The sequence below is a fragment of the Schistocerca cancellata genome, chromosome 8, assembly GCF_023864275.1.
Source record: "Schistocerca cancellata isolate TAMUIC-IGC-003103 chromosome 8, iqSchCanc2.1, whole genome shotgun sequence".
Taxonomy (NCBI): Eukaryota; Metazoa; Arthropoda; class Insecta; order Orthoptera; family Acrididae; genus Schistocerca; species Schistocerca cancellata.
The window spans coordinates 403,926,281-403,948,352 of record NC_064633.1 but is presented as its reverse complement, the minus strand read 5'-3'; the positions used below and the strand labels follow the sequence as shown (position 1 = coordinate 403,948,352).

General features: G+C 39.4%; 1 protein-coding gene across 1 annotated transcript in view; it reads right to left on the bottom strand.

The window, feature by feature from the left end:
- The window catches only part of LOC126094973 (neuropeptides capa receptor-like), a 1,057,957-nt gene that overhangs the window by 42,852 nt on the left and 993,033 nt on the right, over positions 1-22,072 (bottom strand). The window lies entirely within an intron of this gene.

Here is a 22,072-nt window from a genome sequence, read left to right as displayed (position 1 = left end):
AAAAGACGTCCAGATCTTGCACTCAGAAAAAAAGGCTTTAGGCTCAACATTAGAAGAGTTAGAAACTTTTAAACACCTCACTCTGGAGGTCGGTCCTATTCTTAACGAACAGTTGCAACTACGCAATAAAAACTTTTTTCTTGATGTAGAGCAGCAAATTAAAATATTCAGAACGGTGATTCTCTCCTCAGTGTAGCTTCCTAAACATCATTTTTCCTTCCAATCTTAGGTTTTCTCTGTATATTACCTGAATCGTATTTTATTTGTTAAAAAAAAAGAATGTTTCGTTATGTTGTAACTTTCATACACCGGTTCCTACATGCTACCACCAATGTTTTAAAACTGATCTTGCTATGCCTCATTTGCTCCTAGGTAGTCTGTATATCGATTACTTCTTGCTAGATGGCACGAATCTGTTTTCGAGTCCATCTCGTGGCTGCCTCGGTGTGTTAGCCGTTTAATCTGACAGTAGCGGCTGTATTATGCCACTCTTGGTCCAAAGCGACGTTGCGGTTGTCATTATATTCCAGCAGTATTTTACGCGGTTGACAATCATGGTATACTTTTACATTTTATTTGTTATTCCTATGACATTTCTCTTTAACGAGAACACTTTTGCTCAGACGTCTTAAACCATGGTGTGATTACATGTAAGTATATTTCAGTTGGTACGTAATTTATGGAAGTAATCCTGGTACGTGTGTATTATTTCAATCCTTGTCATATTTTTAGGTGTTCCATGTAACTTTTTATTCTGATGAGGATTACCCTAGTGCAGTCGAAACTGCGGTCAACTGACAAAATTTTTCCGGCCGGAGTGGCCGATCGGTTCTAGGCGCTACAGTCTGGAGCCGCGCGACTGCTACGGTCGCAGGTTAGAATCCTGCCTAGGGCATGGATGTGTGTGATGTCTATAGGGTAGTTAGGTTTAAGTAGTTACAAGTTCTAGGGGACTGATGACCTCAGAAGTTAAGTCCCATAGTGCTCAGAGCCATTTGAACCATATTTACAAAATTTTGTTCGGTGGAAGTGGCTGCAAATACGTCCTGTAAGGACACTGACAATGACATATCCAATACCCAGTACAAAACTCAAGACCCAAAACTTCTGTCAATGATGATCAGCACTGCCAAGTGGGATTCTGCAACATTTAGTATGCCGCTGAATAGAAATTCCAAGCCGGAATTACTCGTAGAGAGAGAAAATCATTTCGATGAAGGTTTTAAGAGTTCTTTTTTCATGGATTAATTATTACTCAGATACGGTAAACCGATAATGAACCTTGATTATTAATTCACAAGTAATTATGAATAGAAATTCAAACACTTGTATCAGTATGCGGTGGGTTTAATACAGAGTAACAGTAATACAGGTCTACGTTTATAATTATCTGTTTATCACATATAGTTGTCACCTCCAGATATTTACGATGCTGATTCTAACTGTCGCATGCCACAAGATGGGGAATGAAAAATTTCTAACATATGTAATGCCTCTCTACTGTCAATAACAGAGTATCGACGTTAAATCAGAGCCAATGACCAACAATATCTAGCTTACCCTACAGCCTAGAACTGTCCACCGCTCTAGGTTTCATCTGGATTTCAAAATGTTCATACTAGTCATATTTAATACAGGTCATAGAGGATAATTTTTAACAAAGCTGCCCATATTCTTATATAGAAAGTAGCAATCAAAAGTAGAAAAAAAATGCCTTCAACATGCAGGCTATGCTAAACAAATACTCAGCATCCGTGGTACATTCCTATAAAAGCATGAGAAGTCACCATCCTCCTGCCAACGGGCTTGTCAAAGAAGGCGGAGGTGCGGACAAAGCTTTAAGGCATCCTCTTGTCCGTTGGGTGGAAAACTACCCCTAAAAGGCGGATGAACCAGTTTCGATCAACGGGATGGACATAATGTATATCCACAGGACATGCCGCCTGTAACTGAAAAAGTGTCATGATGATCGCTCCATTAGCAAAAGTTTCAGTAGTGGATTCCAATTTCGATCTCCGGGAAGGGACTGCCAAGGGGGAGCTCACCATGAGAAAAAGACTGAATAATCGACGAAAGAATAACATTCTACGGGTCGTCGTTGGAATGTCAGACGTTTGAGCATGGTTTATTTATTTAATAGTGTCAGAAAATCACACTATAGTTTACAACTTATACAAAAATTACAAAATATGGTAGCAACTTCGCATTCTTATTGGTGGCATCAACGACATTCTGCAGCGTGCATGACGTTAGGCATAGGCTGCAGACAAGAATATGACTCATCGTCTGTTCTTCATCACATTCACATGCAGGCAAATCCCCACTTTTTCATGCTGGTCTTCGTTCTTCAAACTCCAGAACGCAGCCTGTTGAGCGTCTTCCAAATTAACCAGGTTTCTTCGTGACCTGATGGGGGGCTTTCGATCGGGATCATCTACCCTGCAAGGTGGCTGGATCTGAAACGCCATGAGTTGACTATGAAGTTCGAAGTTGGTTCAGTGAGACTTTCCGTTGAACGGAGAAAGCTTTTCCTTGACATGAGCCTTGGTACTGCTAGCTGATACCCGTGTTGTGGGTGGGTCTTCAGATTCAATGCCTTACAAGGGAACCTCCTCATCGCACCCCCCTCCCCCCTTCAGATTTAGTTATAAGTTGGCACAGTGGACAGGCCTTGAAAAACTGAACACAGATCACTCGAGAAAACAGGAAGAAGTTGTGTGGAACTATGAAAAAAATAAGCAAGATAGGCAACATCTAGGTTAATGTGATCTCAGGAGCGCCGTGGTCCCGTGGTTAGCGTGAGCAGCTGCGGAAGGAGAGGTCCTTGGTTCAAGTCTTCCCTCATGTGAAAAGTTTACTTTCTTTATGTTCCCAAATTTATGATCTGTCCGTCCGTCCGTCTCTGTTCACTGTAATAAGTTTAGTGTCTGTTTTTTGCGTCCGCACCGCAAAACCATGCGATTAGTAGACGAAAGGACGTGCCTCTCCAATGGGAACCGAAAACATTATATCGCAAGGTCATAGGTCAACCGATTCCTCCACAGGAAAACACGTCTGATATATTCTATACGACACTGGTGACGGCATGTGCGTCACATGTCAAGAATATGTTGTCGCCCCACCTAAATTGTACACTTGGCGAATCGGTATAAAGATTCTTCTACCTTGCTCGATTTAGGTTTTCTTGTGGATGTGATAATCACTCCCAAAAAAGCGATGAAAACATAAGAGTTTGTCACATAAACTGAAAAAACTGAATGCAACAGTTTCACAGTAGCACAGTTTTCCCTGTGCTCTGTCAAACCGTATGTTTTTAACGATTTCAAATTTTTCCGTGTGTAGACCGTCAAATTCTGCATATGTCCAAGCAAAACTGCACATGTCCTGGAATTTTGGAGAGCGAAGTTGATTGTGTGTGAGTGCCTGAACTTTGATAATTGTCTGAAAATAAATAATTAAACTTTTCACTTGAGGGAAGACTTGAACCAAGGACCTCCGTTCCGCAGCTGCTCACGCAAAGTTTTTTTTTTTTTTTTTTTTTTTATCTGCTCGGGGAGGACGTCGAAAGACACCCATTTCAGTTCGTTGTTCATCCATTAACTCAGCTTTTTTTATTACAGAGGGCAGCTAGCCCTCTGACCAAACACGCTGAGTTACCGTGCCGGCGTTTCGGGACCAAGGCGCTCCTGTGCTCATACTATCCTTGATGTTGCCTACCTTGCGCATGGACTACTCACTTTGTATATTTTGCGTCTTTTTTCATAGTTCCACAGATGTTCTTCCTGTTTTCTCGATTGATCTGTGTCCAGTTTTTCAAGAACTATCCACTGTGCCAACTTATAACTAAACCTGAGGGGGGTGCGATGGGGAGGTTCCCTTGTTAGACTTTTCCGGCCTGGATGCACATTCACGACGGATATCTGGAGATGGGATGCCCGCTAGACAATAAACTTTATCAAGTGGTGTAGATCTAAAACATCTGCAGGTTTCATTCAAGGCGATATCCACTTGTTTAGTATGACTACATCTTCACTAGACAGGGCAAGCATATTCCGCAGCTGAATAACAAAGAGCTACAGCAGAAGTTCTTAAGATGCGAGGCTGCAGGTTCTACCCGATAATTTACGGAGAATGTTGTTCCTTGCAGATACCTTCCGTTTGGTGTTCAAGCAATGCGTTCTGTAGGTAAGTGCTCCATCAAGAGTTACTCCAAGATATTTGGGGGAGAAGTAGTGTTCTAATTGCTTCCCTTCGCAGAACATCTGCAATTTCTTAACTGCATGTCGATTCCTAAGATGTAACGCACTAATCTGTGTGTTTGCTGCATTTGGCTTCAGCTGGTTGTCTTGGTAATAGCCTCTTAGAATTCTAGAGCATGTGGAAGCTTCTCTTCAACATGTTCAAAAGATGCTCCTTCAACTGATAGAGTGACATAATCAGCACAAATAAGACTCTTTGTCCCTTGCAGGCTGGGCTGATCATTTGTGTAGATGTTAATAAGTATAGGAGCTGGCACACTCCCTTGTGGAAGGCCGTTCTTTACATTCCTCCATCTGCTCCACTGACCTTGAAATTCAACAAAAAACCTTCTGCTCTGAAGAAAGCACACAATCATTTCGGTGAGTTTGTATTCCTCAGTTATGTTAAGCACTTCATTTTGGCAATGTACGCTGGTTAACAGTACCATAGGCTGATGTCAAGTCAACAAGAGCTACACCAGTGACTTTGTCGTTTTCATAGCCGTCTTCTATTTATTGTGTTAGGTGAAGTACTTGTGAAGTACAGCTTCTCCCTGGTCGAAATCCGGCTTGTTCTGATATGAGCCATGGTTCTGCCACATCAGATCGCCCAAAATCATTCTTTCCAAGATTTTATATGAATGACACAGTAAGGAGATTTGTCGGTAGCTCTTGGGATCACTTGCGTTCTTGCCAGGCTTGAATTTGCCATAACTCTAGCTTTTCTCCGCAATTTAGGGATTTCTCAGCAGCTGATGCTAGTGTTGAAAAAGTCCAAGAGCCATTGCTTACTGGCAGGACCAAATATCTTAAGTTGTTAAATGCAGATGTCATCCATACCTGCTGCATTGCCCAGTTTTGCATTTATTCAGTGCTCTATTCAGATCTTCCATTGTAAGATGGTAAGAAAGTATGCTTTTTTTCCTGACACATCGGTTTTTAGGCTTTTTGTTTGGGTCTAAATCGAACTTTACTTGGTTCGCCGTTCTCCACGAGCTGACTTGCAATTTGATTTGCAGAAAAGTTACTATGTAGTGAGGACTTTGTTGTACTTTTACTGACGTGTCTAAGTTAACTCCAGGCTTTGTAACTGTTGCTTCCCATGTCCAAATCTTCCATTAATTTATTCCATTGGTTGCGTTTGGATTCAGAAATGGAGGAAATAACACGCTGCCCGCTAGCGATAGTTTCATCACTGAATGGGTCGTTTTTGAATAGGTCTTGATATTCTTTCAATAAAGTGGATGTTTAGGAGGTACGGCCTTGATTGTAACTGGTATTGCAGCCGCTATGAAAAGTTTTTCCTGAGCAGTACTGGACTACTTCCAGAAACTCTTCATACTCCGCAGGAACGGGATCCATTTTTGTACTCCTTTCATCAAGGATTGTGGAGAATGTTTGTCAGGTTGCCTTCTTGAAATTGTACCTTCGCCTGAATGGCACGGTGTATGGACGGATTGCTGGTACCAACTGACACATAATTGATGTGTGTGTGTGTGAGGAATCGGTGTACAAACAGATTTGATGATTTGATACTTCGTTCCGCCAATTTCTCACTCACAAAAATAAGATCAGGGTTGCATCCACTTTGCCATTTAGCACTATTGAAAGACGGAGGAAGTTTATTATCATGGATCAAAGATAGTTGATGCAGTTCTGCCCATTCTAGTACGGCATCTCCTTTTGGATCATCCTGAGAGTAGCCCCAAAAAGTGCTGTGACTGTTGAAGTCATCAATTATTACAGATGGCTTCAGGCTGTCGAAATTGGCAGGAGGATTAAATAAGAATACTTCATAAGATGGCTCGTAAACAGAGGAAATGACAAGCTTACTAACTTCTACAGTAACGATATCAATATTATTTTGCTCTGTGATGGAAGTCATGAGAATCTGGAGATCGGGTTTGGCAAAGATGGCATTGCCATATTTGCCTTGAGGTCTTTCAGCCACCAATTTCATTCCTGGAATTTTAGGGCGTCGTAAATGAATGTCTCTGTGTGTTTCGTGGATGCATAATAGATCGCATTTCGTGTATAAGAAAGGTTGTGTTTTAGCTATTCTTTGTATTCAATGTTTTGAAACACGTATGTATTCAGTACCAGCGATGGCGAGCCATGAGAGAATCTCTGACCAGAGAGTTATTTATCGTTGCTAGTCTGCGCTTAACCGCGCGAGTGTGCAGTTCCGAGTTGGACGCAGTTGTGGTACGTAGCGAGTCGCGAGAGCATGTAGTTCAGTTGCAAGTTGCACTTTGTCTGCAGTAGTCAGTCAGTACCGTAGCGTGTGAGGAGTCGGCGGGGGTCGACATGGGTCTCTGGTCACGATTCAGGACGAGGTATATTGTTAAATAAGGTAATGAAGCAGCATTGCGCTCAGCTAATAATGTATTGTAATTGAAATTAATTTGTTCAAGAATTGCCCCAATAATAACTTTTTTTATAAAGTAAATCTTCTAAAGAAAGACAATCATTTTCATTTAAAGAATTTTTCCTATGCATTTCCTCCAAGAAACAGAATTAAATATACAACAGTATTGCACGGAGCTGTGCCGCAAAACAAGAGCAGATATTGAGGGAGTTTACTGATGTAAGAAGTTTGGTTTTTTTGTTCACATTTTATAATCGCACAGGGCCGAGGGACAGCGCAGCTGTCCTTATAAAATTTATCAGGTTCATTTTAGCGTTAATTTTGTAAGAAGTCAACATTTGGCACACGTTTTTTATTAGAATTGTCGTTAGAAATTTTCACGGGGAGGTAACACTTGGCTCCATTTATATTTAATTAATGTCTTTAATTTCTGTGGGGAGGTTACACTTGGGCCATTATATTTCAATATTTTTGTAGCGAAGGTACAGTCGCTTTTATTTCAAATTAACGATGTTTTGTGGGAGCTCAACAACATTTGGGTCATTATTATTCAGTAATCTTGTGGGGAAATAACTTTTGGCACGTTTTCATTATCATAGACTTTTCTTTATATTTTTGCTGGGAAATCACACTTGGCTCTATTGACATTAACATTTGTATTGTCTTGTAAGAATTTGCTGGGAGGTTACGTTTAACACAATTCCCATTAACATTTAATTATTGTCATTTTCAAAATTTCTGTAGGGAGGTTACACTTAGTACGATGAGTATTCACATTTAAATATTTTCCTTTCTATTATTTCTTGGGAGGTTACACTTGGCGACATCCGGTCCAGGATCGTATTTCTTTGAGAATCTTCCGAAAAGTAGTCAGATTTCAGCTCTCATTTACTTAATATAATTAACATTTGGCGCAACGCTTTTACTAATTTTGTGACTTTCTTTCCTCAGATCATCGGCAATTCGTTGCTCTTTGTTGTATTTGTATTTGTTGGATTTTGCATTGTGCTTATTTTATTTGTGAATAATGGTGACTAGTGTAAAAATGCCGCGAAAGACTACTAATAGTGCATCGCGAGGTATAATGAGTGAAATAACCGAATTAAACAGCTTGACCGATAGTAATTGTGACACGCAGTGTAATGATGACAATCCTGCGTTCACTGACAATCAGTGCGTTCCAACCACCAATAATGATGTAGATCTTAATGATGAACAGACGAATTCAATTGTGTCCTCTGTTGATTTGACGACAATTGATGACGCGGGGCGTTCTGTTGTAATGAGCGCTGCCCAGCTTAACATACCCGGTTTGGAAAATTCAAGTAACGTACAGACAAATTTTTCTAATGAAAATGGACAGTGTACTGAAAGTACGACGGATTGATTTAATTCCGAAATAGTGACTGACAGTGTACATTTGATTGGCAAACCTTTTTGTAAATCTCAGAATAACCTAATGGTTACAGAAAGCTAGACAATTCCAGATCCACCATTAAAAAGTACAGAGAATAGAGATGTTCATTTTAGATTTGATCAAATTATGGCAATATTGCTACAACGGGGTGAAAAATTAGACAACATTTCCAAACAACCTAAAGAAGATCTCAAACAACCTTTTGATGAACATTTCAAACGACTTAGCGAAACGATTGATGAAAGTTTCAAATTGACGAACGAAAAACTAGACAACCTTAACGAACAGAACAAACAAGTTAGTGAACAGATTACAGCTGTTACCGTGCAACGTCACCTCACGAAAGAACAATTACGTGAGGATACTAAGGCTTGTGCTAGTAACAGTAATGAAGAAATTGGAACTGTTGCACAAGAATTAAGTAGTACACGTGTAGGGACAACAGAATCAGTCAAAGACGAAATTAATGCAGTCACTGAACAATGTCCTAAAAACGCAACACAGATACGCGACGAGTTTAATTTAAAGTCACCAGAAATTTCACACACTCTGAATACGGAAGTCGATGGTAAATTTGAACGACAAAACAACCAAGTTGACGAACGCATTAAAGTAACAGAAATGAAAAATGATTTTGCCTTAGCGACAACAGAATTAGTTAGAGATGAAATTAATGCAGTCACTGAACTATGTCCTAAAAATGCGACACAGTTACACAACAAGTTTAATTTAAAGTCACCAGAACTTTCACACACTGTGGATATGGAAGTCGATAAAAAATATGAACAACAGACCAAGCAAATTGACGAAGATATTAAAGTAACAGAAATGAAAAATCTTTCACTGAATAACACAGCACAGCGTACGGCACATTCCGATCTTTTCTCAGGCTCGTACAGCCAGTGTAACTCAAGCAATTTACAGAGAATACGCGACTTAAAATCTGAAAAGGTACGCGACTTAAAATCTGAAAAGCTACCCAACTTAAAATCCGAAATGACACAGACAAACAGATTCTCACACAAACCAGAACGTGTTCTCAAATTCAGTGACGAGAACGTAGATTACGAGCAATTTTAATCCGTAAGAAAATCTAAGGAACTTAATCATGATGACAGAGCACAGGGACACGCTTTGAACTGGATACGTCGATTTATTTTTGTATTTTCACCGCTGTTACCTGTAATGCAGAAACTAGCTTTGAACTGGATACGACAATTTGCTCTTGAAATTTTACCAACATTTCGTGTAATACAGAAACTACAATTAGCATAGATACAGCGATTTTCTTCCGAATTTTCACCGACATTGCCTGTAACACAAAAGCTAAAATTTATTTACAGCGCGTAATTGACCTCAGGGGATTCATTACGCTTTAATGAATATGTGCCGTAGCGTGCATAGGGCCCCGAGCCGTAGTAGTGCTGTTTCATCTTTAGTTTTCTGCACTGCTGCCTTCTCTTCTACTATCCTTTATATATATCTGAATAGCTCTTTAACTATCGCTCTATCTAGTATTAAGAATGAGTAAAGAAAACCCGATGTGACAAGTGTTACCGAAATAGGCAGTTTGATTACACACTCCCGAAATGACAAAAACTACCAGCGTAATTTTAATGACAGGAAAAATTTCAATCATCAGTATGTGCAAAATTTTCCGCAGTCCCAAACGCATTTTTGGTAACAATAGACGTTTTCCACCGCAACAGCATGAAAGTCAGCCGGTTAGCATACCTAACCAACAATGCAGTCTACAAGGTCAACCAAGCTTTAATGTTTCGCCGCGTGCACGTATAGACTCAGCTCCAACAAATAGTAACGGACGGCTGCAAGGAAATAACTTCGTACAGAAAACACAGTACTTCAGTTCCTATCGCAATGCACCGTATAGAAATGACTATCACGACAGACGTAAAATTAATTAGCACAATTATCAGCGTACGTATAATAACAGTCGATCTTTTTAGCAGCAAGAACATCAGCAACAACATATTATCATGAATGAACCAGACAATAGGTGTCATCCATAGCGTAACACGTCAGCAAGAAATAACAGAACAGTACAAATAGTTGGAATGTCACAGCATCCTCCCGAAAATAATAACACGCCAGATAGAATTTGATTAAATACTGTACAGGTTGTATATTCCAGTAACGCAAGCAATAATTTTGACACGCAGAATGTTGTTCACGAAAATGTAATTATGGCTCTGAGCACTATGGGACTTAACATTTATGGTCATCAGTCCCCTAGAACTACTTAAACCTAACTAACCTAAGGACACCACACACATCCATGCCCGAGGCAGGATTTGAACCTGCGACCGTAGTAGTCGCGCGGTTCCGGACTGAGCGCCTGAACCGCTAGACCACCGCGGCCGGCGGATGTAATTAGTTTTGACGATATCAGAGACACTCTTTTGCAGGAAAGACCAGTTGTTCAGAAAACCATTTCACATCCTGTCATTGAAATTAAAATTGGTTCATAGAAATTTTCAGCAGTAATCAATTCCGGATCACCTATGTCAGTAATAAATGAAGAAACTTTTAAGGAATGTAACAAAGAGAATACCTATCCTACATTACTATTAGGCAAAACGAAAGTGAAAGGAGCAGTATCGAGTAAAGGAGTAGATGTTAAATTACAGACACATTTTTCATTCTGCATTGCAGGTCACACATTTCATTCAAATTTTTGGATTGTTCCTTTATTGACAACAGACGTTGTTTTAAGCACGAACTTTCTGGTACAACACGACGCAATTATTGATTTTCAGAATTCCTATTTAATGTTAAAGGATGAAAATGTATAATTGGGTTTAGAATTTCAGCACTCATTATCTGCGGAAGAACAAACAGTCAATCGCACAGAGGTCATTTCCGTATCACGTAGCATAGATTGCAACTCAACATTGTTCACAGATACGTACGTACACAACTATAATACTGCAGACGAAGCCGACTATGACATAATACAGACGATTTCTGATAAAGTTAAGCAGAGCAGTGCAAGTGCAGACGACGAACGCACGCAATTACACAAAATTATTTTTACAGCAAGCTCCAGTTTTTCGATAACAGACACACACATCCTCTCATTCCAGGATGTAATTAATTCTATACCAAATGAATCCACTATGCTATCTCCGTCTGTAATACTGAAAAATATTAAACCACATAACAAAATTAAAGAATTAGTAAACTTTCCTACGTCTCGTCGATTACGACACCATGAAATAATTGACATTGCGCTGAACAACATCAAACGTGCCGCAGAGCGCCGGGGAGGACATCAAAAACAGGTTTGTATACGCCGTGACTTTCACGTTGGACCGAAGATATTAGTACGAACACACTATTTATCCAACAAAATAAAAGGTAGGTGCAGTAAATTTGAACTTCTATACGCAGGTCCATATCGGATTCGCAGCATTCCTCACCCCAATGTTGTACACGTCGAAACTTTGAGAACCAGAAAATCCAAAGGAAATCACCACGTCTCCAACATCAAACCCTTTATTGAGTGAAGATACTTTATGATTTATCACAGTGTAATGCCATTTCCTAATTTTTTTATGACCGCTTATGCAATTATACTCACATGAACACCTACTGAAGATTATCGCATTTTTTCTTGGCAAGTGCCCGGCAAGGTAAGGCTAGCAGGTCGCTCTTCTTGTCGTCACACATCAGACCGTGCATATTTTTCCAGACGAACTTACACATTTTATGACCACTTATGCAATTATATTTATGTGATTACCTACTGATGATTGTATTTTTTTCTTGGCAGGTGCCCGGCAGGATAAGGTTAGCAGGTCGCTTCACTCGTCGTTACACATCAGACCGTGCACATTTTCATTTTTTTGTATGTATGGTTGTTTTCCTGTTTTGTTTGTATGCTTTATGAAATAGCTAAGACATAGCAAACACCAGTTGACTTTGACATTTTTGCTTTAACATATCTCAACATCGTGACTATTTTTACATTTTTTTGCTGCTGCATTATGATATTCTGTGTACATTTTTGCCTCTGAACACTGTTTATGTTTTTCACATATGCTATGCTGTATGCTTAATTATGTTACCATAAACCAGTCATTATGTAGTGAGTATATGAATTAAATGCAAGTCATTAATCTTTGTTCATCATTTTCAGAAAGAAATAACGTGTAAAGGAAATAAATTAAACAGAAATGGGAATTTCACCTACAGAATAGACGAAAGAAGATGCAAGAACCTTATGAGGAAGAGTAAATGGATCAGAATTAACAAGCATTAACATGAATATACTATACACATCGCAAAATAGTTGTCTCAACTAATTTTTTCTTTCAAAATACGAGGTGATTGATGCAGGCTGTCTGACAGATCTTCACATCTTAGTTTTAGTGATGAGATATGCTAGAGATAAGGAATAGTTATGTAATGAGTAATGAAGTGATCTTTTTTGCAGATGGTAATGAGTGGTGATGAATAATGATGAAGAATATGCTACTGTGAATAATGAAGTTTTTTCTTTACAGGTGATGATAATAACGGAGTTATGATAATATAGGTAATGAAGTGATGGATAATGAAGTTTTTTCTTTACAGATGAGGATAATGTTGAAGTTGTGTATTTATGCTATGTAGTTATTTAAGTATTTGTTGCAGTTCGTTTTGACAGTATGTACTATATTGCATAGTAGGATGAATGAAGGTCTTGGAACTGACAGCTATGGAACACATTTTTTATACACGTCACTACCTGTTAATTAGAAGTTCACTACTTTTCAGCATAATATGCGTTTCTTCTTTCAGCTCAATAATCCATTTTGTATTTTTTCCAGGAGAAGCTTTTCATGATAGTTACTAAACCTGTTACTTATTAAACCTGTACAAGTACTTGCATTTCTTTTACCCAGTTGTGTCTATCATTTACAAATGTGATCACATATACTGCCTTGTTTCATAACCTTGCTACAGCTGACTCATGACGAATGACGTTACACATCTTCATTTGCAGCAATAACTCAAAAGCAAACAAAGTAATTACCAGTCCCAAATAATGCTACTAGTTTAAGAGAATTCTGAATAATACTGATCAGCTCTGAATAGTATGTCACTTCAGTAATGACTTCTTAATGATACAAAAAAAATGCTTTGTAACTGGCCAATAAATGCCACTGTTTATTGTAATATGACTACTTATAATGCCCATGATTATTAATGCTATGACAGTAATTAACTCATTTTCCATAATGACTTCTTAATGATACAAAAAAATGCTTTGTAACTGGCCAATAAATGCCACTGTTTATTGTAATATGACTACTTATAATGCCCATGATTATTAATGCTATGACAGTGGGGAAATAACTTTTGGCACGTTTTCATTATCATAGACTTTTATTTTAATTTTTGCTGGGAAATCACACTTGGCTCTACTGACATTAACATTTGTATTGTCTTGTAATAATTTGCTGGGAGGTTACGTTTAACACGATTCCCATTAACATTTAATTATTGTCATTTCCAAAATTTCTGTGGGGAGGTTACAGTTTACAAAAATAATCGTAATGTTTGGCTCTGGTACGAGCCTTTCCCGATTGTTGGATACCATGTTGATCTTCTTATATCGAATGTGTGTTTGTATCTGGAATGCTGATGCTCAGTTCAGTATTGGAGATCGATTCCAAATACCTATGCAGGGGCACCACGTGCAGGAATCACCATGGCAGGGAAACTAGAACATCTGAAAAGGGAAAGGCTGAGGCTCAATCTAGATATTGCGACGATCGGTGAAGTGAAATTCAAAGAAGACAAGAATTTCTGGTCAGACGAGTTACTGGTAATACCAACATCAAAAGAAAATGATATAATGGGAGTAGAATACTGTAGTAGTATATTTGAGTATTGCTCATCAGTGTGGGATCCGTACCAGGTCGGGTTGACAGAGGAGATAGTGAAGATCCAAAGAAGATCGGCGCGTTTCGTCACAGGGTTATTTGGTAAACGTGATAGCGTCATGGAGATGTTTAGCAAACTCAAGTGGCAGACTCTGCAATAGAGGCGCTCTGCATCGCGGTGTACCTTGCTGCCCAGGTTTCGAGAGGGTGCGTTTTGGATGAGGTATCGAATATATTGCTTCCCCCTACTTATACCTCCCGAGGAGATCACGAATGTAAAATTAGATAGATTCGAGCGGAGGCTTTCCGGCAGTCGTTCTTCCCGTGAACCATACGCGACTGGAACAGGAAACGGACGTAATGACAGCGGCACGTAAACTGCCTTCCGCCACACACCGTGGGGTGGCTTGCGGAGTATAAATGTAGATGTAGATGTAGAATTCCTTACAAATAGCAGGGTAGGGCAGAAAGTGAGCTACTGTGAACAGTTCAGTGATAAGATTGTTCTCATCGGAATCGACAGCAAACCAACACCGTCAACGTTAATACGCATGAAGACGGAAGACGTAGAGAAAATATATGAGGGTACTGAACGGGTACTTCAGTACGTACAGGAAGATCAAAATGTAGTAGTTATGGGGGATTGGAAGGCGGTTGAAGGGAAAGGAGTATAATAACCGTTAAGCGAGTGTATGGGCTTGGGACTATGAATGAGAGAGGAGGAAAACTAATTGATTTCTATAATAAATTTCAGCTAGGAATAGCGAATACTCTGTTAAAAAATCACAGGAGGAGGAGGTATACTTGGAAAAGGCCGGGAGATACGGGAAGATACCAATTAGATTACATCATGGTAAGACCGAGATTCGGTAATCAGGTACTGAATTGTAGAGCATACTCAGGAGCCGATTTAGAGTCAGCTCATAACTTAGTAGTAATGAAAACCAGGGCGAAGGGATTAGTCAGGAAGAATCATGGCGCAAAGAAGGGGATACGAAAGCGCTAAGGAATGAAGAGTTACGCTTGAAGTTCTACAAGGCTATGGACACTGCGATGATAATTAGCTGACTTGGCGGTTCAGTTGAAGACGAGTGATCATCTCTAAAAAGAACAATCACGGAAGCTGGAAAGAAAAACATAAATATAAAGAAGGTTACAGCGAAGGAGTCTTGGGTAGCAGAAGAAGTACACCAGTTCGTCGATGAATCAATGAGGTACAAGAATGTTCAGATACATTCAGGAATACAAAAATCCAGCTCACTTTGGAATGAAATAAATAAGAAGTGTAAGGAAAATAAAGCGAAAAGGCTCCATGAAAAATGCGGAGGTACTGGAAAGAAATGACTGTCGAAGGGACTGACTCAGCATATAGAAAAGTCAAAAACCATTCGTTGAAATTAAAAGCAATGGCGCTAAAATTAAGATTGCAATGGAAATTCCACTGTCAAATGCAGAGGAGAGAACTGATAGGTGGGAAGAGTACACACTGAAGGCCTCTGTCAGGGAGGGGGGGAGATCTGTGTGTTGACGTGCTAGAGGAAGGAATAGATGTCGAACTAGAAGGGATAGGGGATCCTGGATTAGAGTCAGGGTTTAAAAGAGCTTTGGAAGACTTACGATAAAATGAGGCAGAAAGGAGAGACAACATTCCATTACAGTTCCTAAATCATTAATGGAAGTGTCCACAAAACAAATATTTATGTTATGGCGTAGGATATATGAGTCTGGCGATGTACAATCTGACTTTCGGAAAGATATCCCCGACATACTTCCGAGAATTGCAAGAGCTTACAAGTGGGAGAACGATCGCATAGTCAGCTAAACAGCTCGTGCAACCCAGTTGCTGGCAAGAATAACATAATAAAAGAATGGAAAAGAAAATTAAGCATGGCGTTGGGTGACGATCAGTTTGGTTTTGATTCAGAAAAGGTTCCAGAGAGGCAGTTCTGACGTTGCGGTTTACAAGGGAAGTAAGATAAAAGAAAAATCAAGATACGTTCATAGGATTTCTCGACGTGGAGAAAGCGTTCGACAATGCAAAATAGAGCGAGATATTCAAAGTTCTGAGCAAATATGGGTAAGCTAGAAGGAAAGAGGGTAATATATAACACGTACCAAAGGGAACAATAGGAGTGGACGAGCAAGAACAAAGTGTTCGAATTAAAAAGGGTGTAAGTCAGGAATGTAGTCTATCATCCCTATGGTTCAGTCTGTACATCGAAGAAGCAATGACGGAAATAGAAGAAAAGTCTAGGAGTGGAATTAAAATTCAAGGTGAAATGATGTAAGTGATACTATTCGCTGCTAACATTGCTATCCTGAGTGAAAGTGAAGAAGACTTGCATCATCTGCTGACTGGAATGAACCATGTGGTGAGCATAGAATAAGGATCGAGAGTAAATTGAAGAAACACGAAACTAATGAGAACAGTTAGAAACATAAGATTAGGATTGTTGATGAACAAAATGGAGCCCCATCCACTGCTTGCCACAGGGTATCACCATTCCAAATTAATCGTTTCCAGTTATCCAGTGGTTTCACTCTTAACATCATCTTAAGCATAACTTGTCACCGACTATAGAAACGTATAACTTATGAGAAGCTCCTCGGTCATTGTAACCCACTCCTGTAAACACCCCAAGCACAGCTCTTGTGCTAGCTGGAATGATGGAAGTACTCACGAGTGATTGCTTTCGGTGATTTCATGCGACTTTTTACAGTCGCCCTGCGCAGTGCTCGACGGTCCCTCCAATCAACACGTTAGGTCTGCATGGGCTTAATTAATGTTATTGTTCGTTCTCGTTTCTGCTTCCCAATTATATCACCAACAGTCGACTTGGGCAGATTTAGAAGGGCTGTGCTTTCCCTGCTGTATTTGTTACTCATGTGACATACAATGACTGGTTCATGTGCGACATGACTGAGCTTACCTGACGGAACAATGTTTCTCTACCGACTACACAATAATTGGGGTGTCCCTTCAGCGCATTACGTGCCCACAACGCTAAAACGTTGCATTCGGTCTCGTGGTGGGCAGTGGTCGTAATGTACTGGCTCCCCTTAGTGTATATCGTGACTGCAATTCGCGAGAACAACCTTCTTTTTAAATTGTATGCGGCGTTAAATATTTAAGACTTTTTCGCAGTATACATGACAAGTTACCAGTCACCAACGTCGTTGACTAAAGTGTAACAGGATATCATGGTTGCTATTTCTCACGTAAGGTAGAAGGACTCTGTTTCACTGAGTACGTTATTCACATTTCACAGAATCAATAATCTCGATGTGAAACCACGACAGCTTCAAAACAAGATAAATACTTAGTAAGTGAAGAAGAAAGGTTGGAGAAAAATATGGAAACACCCAAAACAGTGCAGTAGCATGCCTAATACTTTAAAGGAAAACCGGTGGCAGGCAAAACAGCACCAACGATTTGTCCATGGCAGAATTCACATAGCTCCGACATTAAGCATTCACAACTACATAGAATACTGTCCTGATCACGAATGACACTTGCGAAATACTGAGGTGGTTTCACAAGTGCCGGTCTTTGTCATACAAAACAGTGTAACCTGTAGGATTGGCAAGCAACTCAGCTACGTCAACGCATGTATTTTTCGCAGTGTTTCCATTTTTTTCCGGCCCCTGTAGAAGACAGTTGTAAATAGCATGTCAGACAAGAGAGTCATAGTGGAACGAAAACCCAGTCCAAAGCTGCAAATTTTAATTTTATCCATTGTTTTTCAGTGTTTAGTCCGCGACTGTTTTACTTTCGTAAAATGAAGAACAAGCCGCCTTCAGTCACAATTGCGTTTACTTACTGCACTATGCATTTCGAGCCCTGGAGGCTCATCTTCAGGTGCATTTTAGTCATTTGCATCAGGATTTTTAGTTGTTTGCCTATTGATATTACATTTTTGTGTTACAACATGGTATATTGTAGATATAACAGCGTTAATAATATGAAAATAACTTACAGTTTAACATTGTATGATGTCTGCTACTGTTGTGCAGTTGGTATACACAATTTACATCTTTAATTTTGCAGTACATACTGGGATATATACATAGTCACACAATTTTTCGCACAATGTCGTAGCAGAACGTAATCATGCCAAAGATTCTCGTTCATACAGATGTTCTACTTCTAATTATAATCGATTTTCTTGTTTCACAGAAGATAATATGATATAGTATTATTAGTACACAGGTATTATTAAAACAATTATTTGGCACCATGTTGTAGGTTGTCAGCTGTTTGTACTATTATAGATTTGATTTCTCAGGAAAGAATAAACTTTTACAGGTGTAGAAAAAATTGTGGCTGTTAATCTCTGTTTGTTCATTCAACAAGTTTTCGAAATATTTTTCTTTGTGTAGCATTATTTCTAACTGTTCTAGTAGATTAAGTTATTTACTGTTGGGTTCTGTGTAAAGTACAATTAGGCTGTTGTGGATGTCGTCAAGTCTGTGTTTATTAACATACATGTGGTTAGCTATTGTAGATTTTTCAAAATGGTTTAGTCGAAAGGAGTCGGTGTGTTCTTTATACTGTGTGTGGAAGGTTCTTCCAGTTTTTCCTATGTAAAACGCTGGGCAACTGTTGCATTGTAATTTATATATTCCACTGTGTTGTGTTACTGGATTGTTCACTTGGGAGGTAAGTGGTATCCAACTTTGCGGTTTGTGGAGAAAGATATTTCAATATTGGTTTTTTTGAATAAGTTAGCTATTTTTTGTCAGTACAAACAGCTGACAAACTACAACATGGTGCCAAATAATTATTTTAATAATACCTGAGTACAAATAATACTATATCATATTATCTTCTGTGAAACGAGAAAATCAATTATATTTAGAAGTAGAACATCAGTACGAACGAGAATCTTTGGCATGTTTACGTTCTGCTACTACATTGTGCGCAAAAGTGTGTGACTTTGTATATACCCCAGTATGTACTGCAAAATTAAAGATGTATATTGTGTATACCAACTGCACAACAATAGCAGAAATCATACAATATTAAACTGCAAGTTATTTTCATATTATTAACGCTGTTATATCTACAATACACCACGTTGTAACACAAAAATGTAATATCAAGAGGCAAACAAGTAAAACACCTGATGTAAATCACTAAAATGCACCTGAAGATGAGCCTCCAGAGCTCGAAATGCATACTGCAGTAAATAAACGCAATTGTGACTTAAGGCGGTTTGTTCTTCATTTTACGTTTGCAAATTTTGTTTTTGTGATTCATTCGATGACTGGTTTCGGGCCGAGACCCATTTTCAAATCATTGTAACATAGGTTATCTTATGTGCTGTAAATGTTCATTTCACATTTTAAAAAGAAACGTTCTTTTCACATCTTCAGAAATACAATTTATGTCTATGTTACGATGAACTGAAACTGTGTCTCGACCCAAAATTAGTCATCGAGTGAACAAACAAAAGAAAAATTTGCAACTTAGGACTGGTTTTTGCTGCACTGTTTAACAGAAGTTGCTGATCCACAGCTATTCCAGCATGCTCTAAGCTCATAAGCTATAGTTAGAAGTCTAAATACAGACACAACTACAACCAACAAGAAATTAACAGTGAACGTCAACAGCAAGATAACATTGTATATTGAGTTGTGTCCTTGTCGGCACAAGTAGTAATTCTTGTATCTCAAGTGCTTTCGAACTTATGCTTGGGAAAATGATTTCTCGTTTTGACAGAGGTACATTCCACGGTAGAATGGGACCATCTTCAAAAACGCTGTATAATTAATTTTTTAGAGAAATGCTTATCGATGCAGTGAATGTCAGGAGTATTGGGGTAACATCGCCACATAGAGTATGTAACAGGAGGCAAACGATGGAGACCAGGGCCTTAAATGTAAAAATGAAGAACTTGGGACAGTCTGGGTAGCAATAAAATCACACTTGTTAGGTGAACATTGTGTGGAAGCTGACGGTGGATAGTCAAGGAGTATAGGTCTCACTGTCATCCTTAGAAAATATATAGGAAACATTCCGAATACCTAAAGTTTGTAGTTTTCTGCGTTTTTAACGTTATTAAGTCGTGTTCTGAACATGGGATACTGACCTAGTGGAAACACATACTTGTTAGATATAACTCAGCGATAAACGAATGAATTTATTAGGGTTGAAGTTCAAAATTCTATTAGATTGTTCATGGAGTTGGAACTTGTGAATTGGGGAAGTAACTGATACACTTCCATACAACCGAATACATTTTTCTTAGCCACCATATTCACTATGAAGCTCTCATGAGTGGCAGTTGCAATAAAGAGTGTCATTGGGAACTAATTAATATGCATTGCCATAGTTCCTGCACCGATCTTTCAACGCGTTTCCAACTCTAATTAGATCTTAGAGTGCTGCAGATATGAAATTTCAGCAAGGGCGTCTCTCCTAAGAATCGCCTGGCGCTTTCTGACTGATCTTTCGGCCGGTATCAGCAATTTCGCGTGTGCAGTGTATAGCTGGAGTCAGTCCGGGCAGGCACCACTCTTCGCGTCTTTTCACGCAACGCCCATTGACGACGTAAGCGTTGGTTTGTTTACTGATACATTCGAATGTTTATTAAAATGGAATTTTACGTGCCCATTCGATGGAGCGTTCCCAACTTTGTCTAGCGATATTTGTTTTATCGATATATGTTAACAGGAACAGTAAAACGCGATGAACAAACAGTATTCCACCGCTGCTGCATGGGTGTAGCAGTCTGTGCGGAATATTGCGGTGCTGTACCTGCTGTATTACTGGTTTTTCTTCGTGTCTTACTGTTCCTATTAACACACATCGATAAAAAAAACGCACTGGATGGACTTCGGACTACTCTATCCAATGGGCACGTAAAATCGCACTTTAAAAATCAATTTGGTTTGCTCCGTGACACAGACTGACGCTTTCTTCTGACATCGGACGTTTCGTGAAAGATGTAACGAGAAATATTTTTTTGGTCTGACTCGAGCTAAACACTGTAAAGCCGAAACTGAAGATATATCGCGAAACACCTGAGAAAACTCCTGGAAGACTCTTAGTAGAGACCCCACGGTACAGGGGCTATATGTTATCTGCCCTTGGCTGTAACATAAACGTACCTAATCGCAGTGACCGTATGTTGCTAAATATTACCTTGGCAGTTACATTAAAATGGATTGATCTTCAGGCCCCCATATCAATGTGGTCAGCGTATCTGACTTCCGTGTGAGCGACCCACGTTGAATTCCGGGTACTGAGAGGGCCTCCAACGACATTCCGCTCAGCCTTGTGATTCTTCTTCAGGAAATACTTAAATGAGAAGTGTTGGCTCTAAGGGAAGGGAAGCTGGTAACAAACGGCAGAACGACGTGCTGAAAACACTCTCTTCCATACAGCAGCCCAATGACGCCAGTGAGAGAGGACCGCATGGCATAAAATAGTGCGTCATGGACAGAGCGCGGATCACATCAGTTGAGAAAAATTTTTCTTGAAAGTATCTGCCACAACGCCTTAGGCTTCATTTTCATTCCCCACTTTTCAGTCAAACCTAGGGGCCTAGAGTGCCGAGAGTGGGAGGGTAGGGGCGGCATTTGTTTTCAGACTATCAAGAAGGAAAATATTTCTGAATATTACTTTGGCGAAGGGGCATCCTAAGTCTTGTTTACGTTCTTGGCGATTAACGCTAGACGGGATAACGTCTTGGATGGGCAGAAGTCTCGAATTCTAAATTTATGCTGATCGTTGAGGGCTTCCAGATTTTACTCCGTTTAATTTAGTTGTCTTTAGACAGCTAGGAACAAAAGTCGTCTCTTTCCTTTACAAAAGTCTTGTGGTGATTGATAGAACATGTATGTACACTCAACTTCAAGTACGTATGTCACTCGCGCTCTTCCCAGTCCCAACTGTTCCATTTAGGCACAATTTCAGCAACCGTTTGTCATCTCAAAGTTCAAAGTGGTTACGTAAGTAATTGTGTCCGAAGAAAGCTATAAAAGTTAAGCTACCGAAGCAGCGGGTGATCACACTGTGAATGGACACGGGAGACATGGTAGTGGAGGATGTCTGCTGTCTCAGAAGCAGAATAAAGTAGAAACATGGGAGAAAAAGCTAATAACAAGTACTGCACAAAATTAAAGACCTATATATCAAAGGAAATTGTTGTTA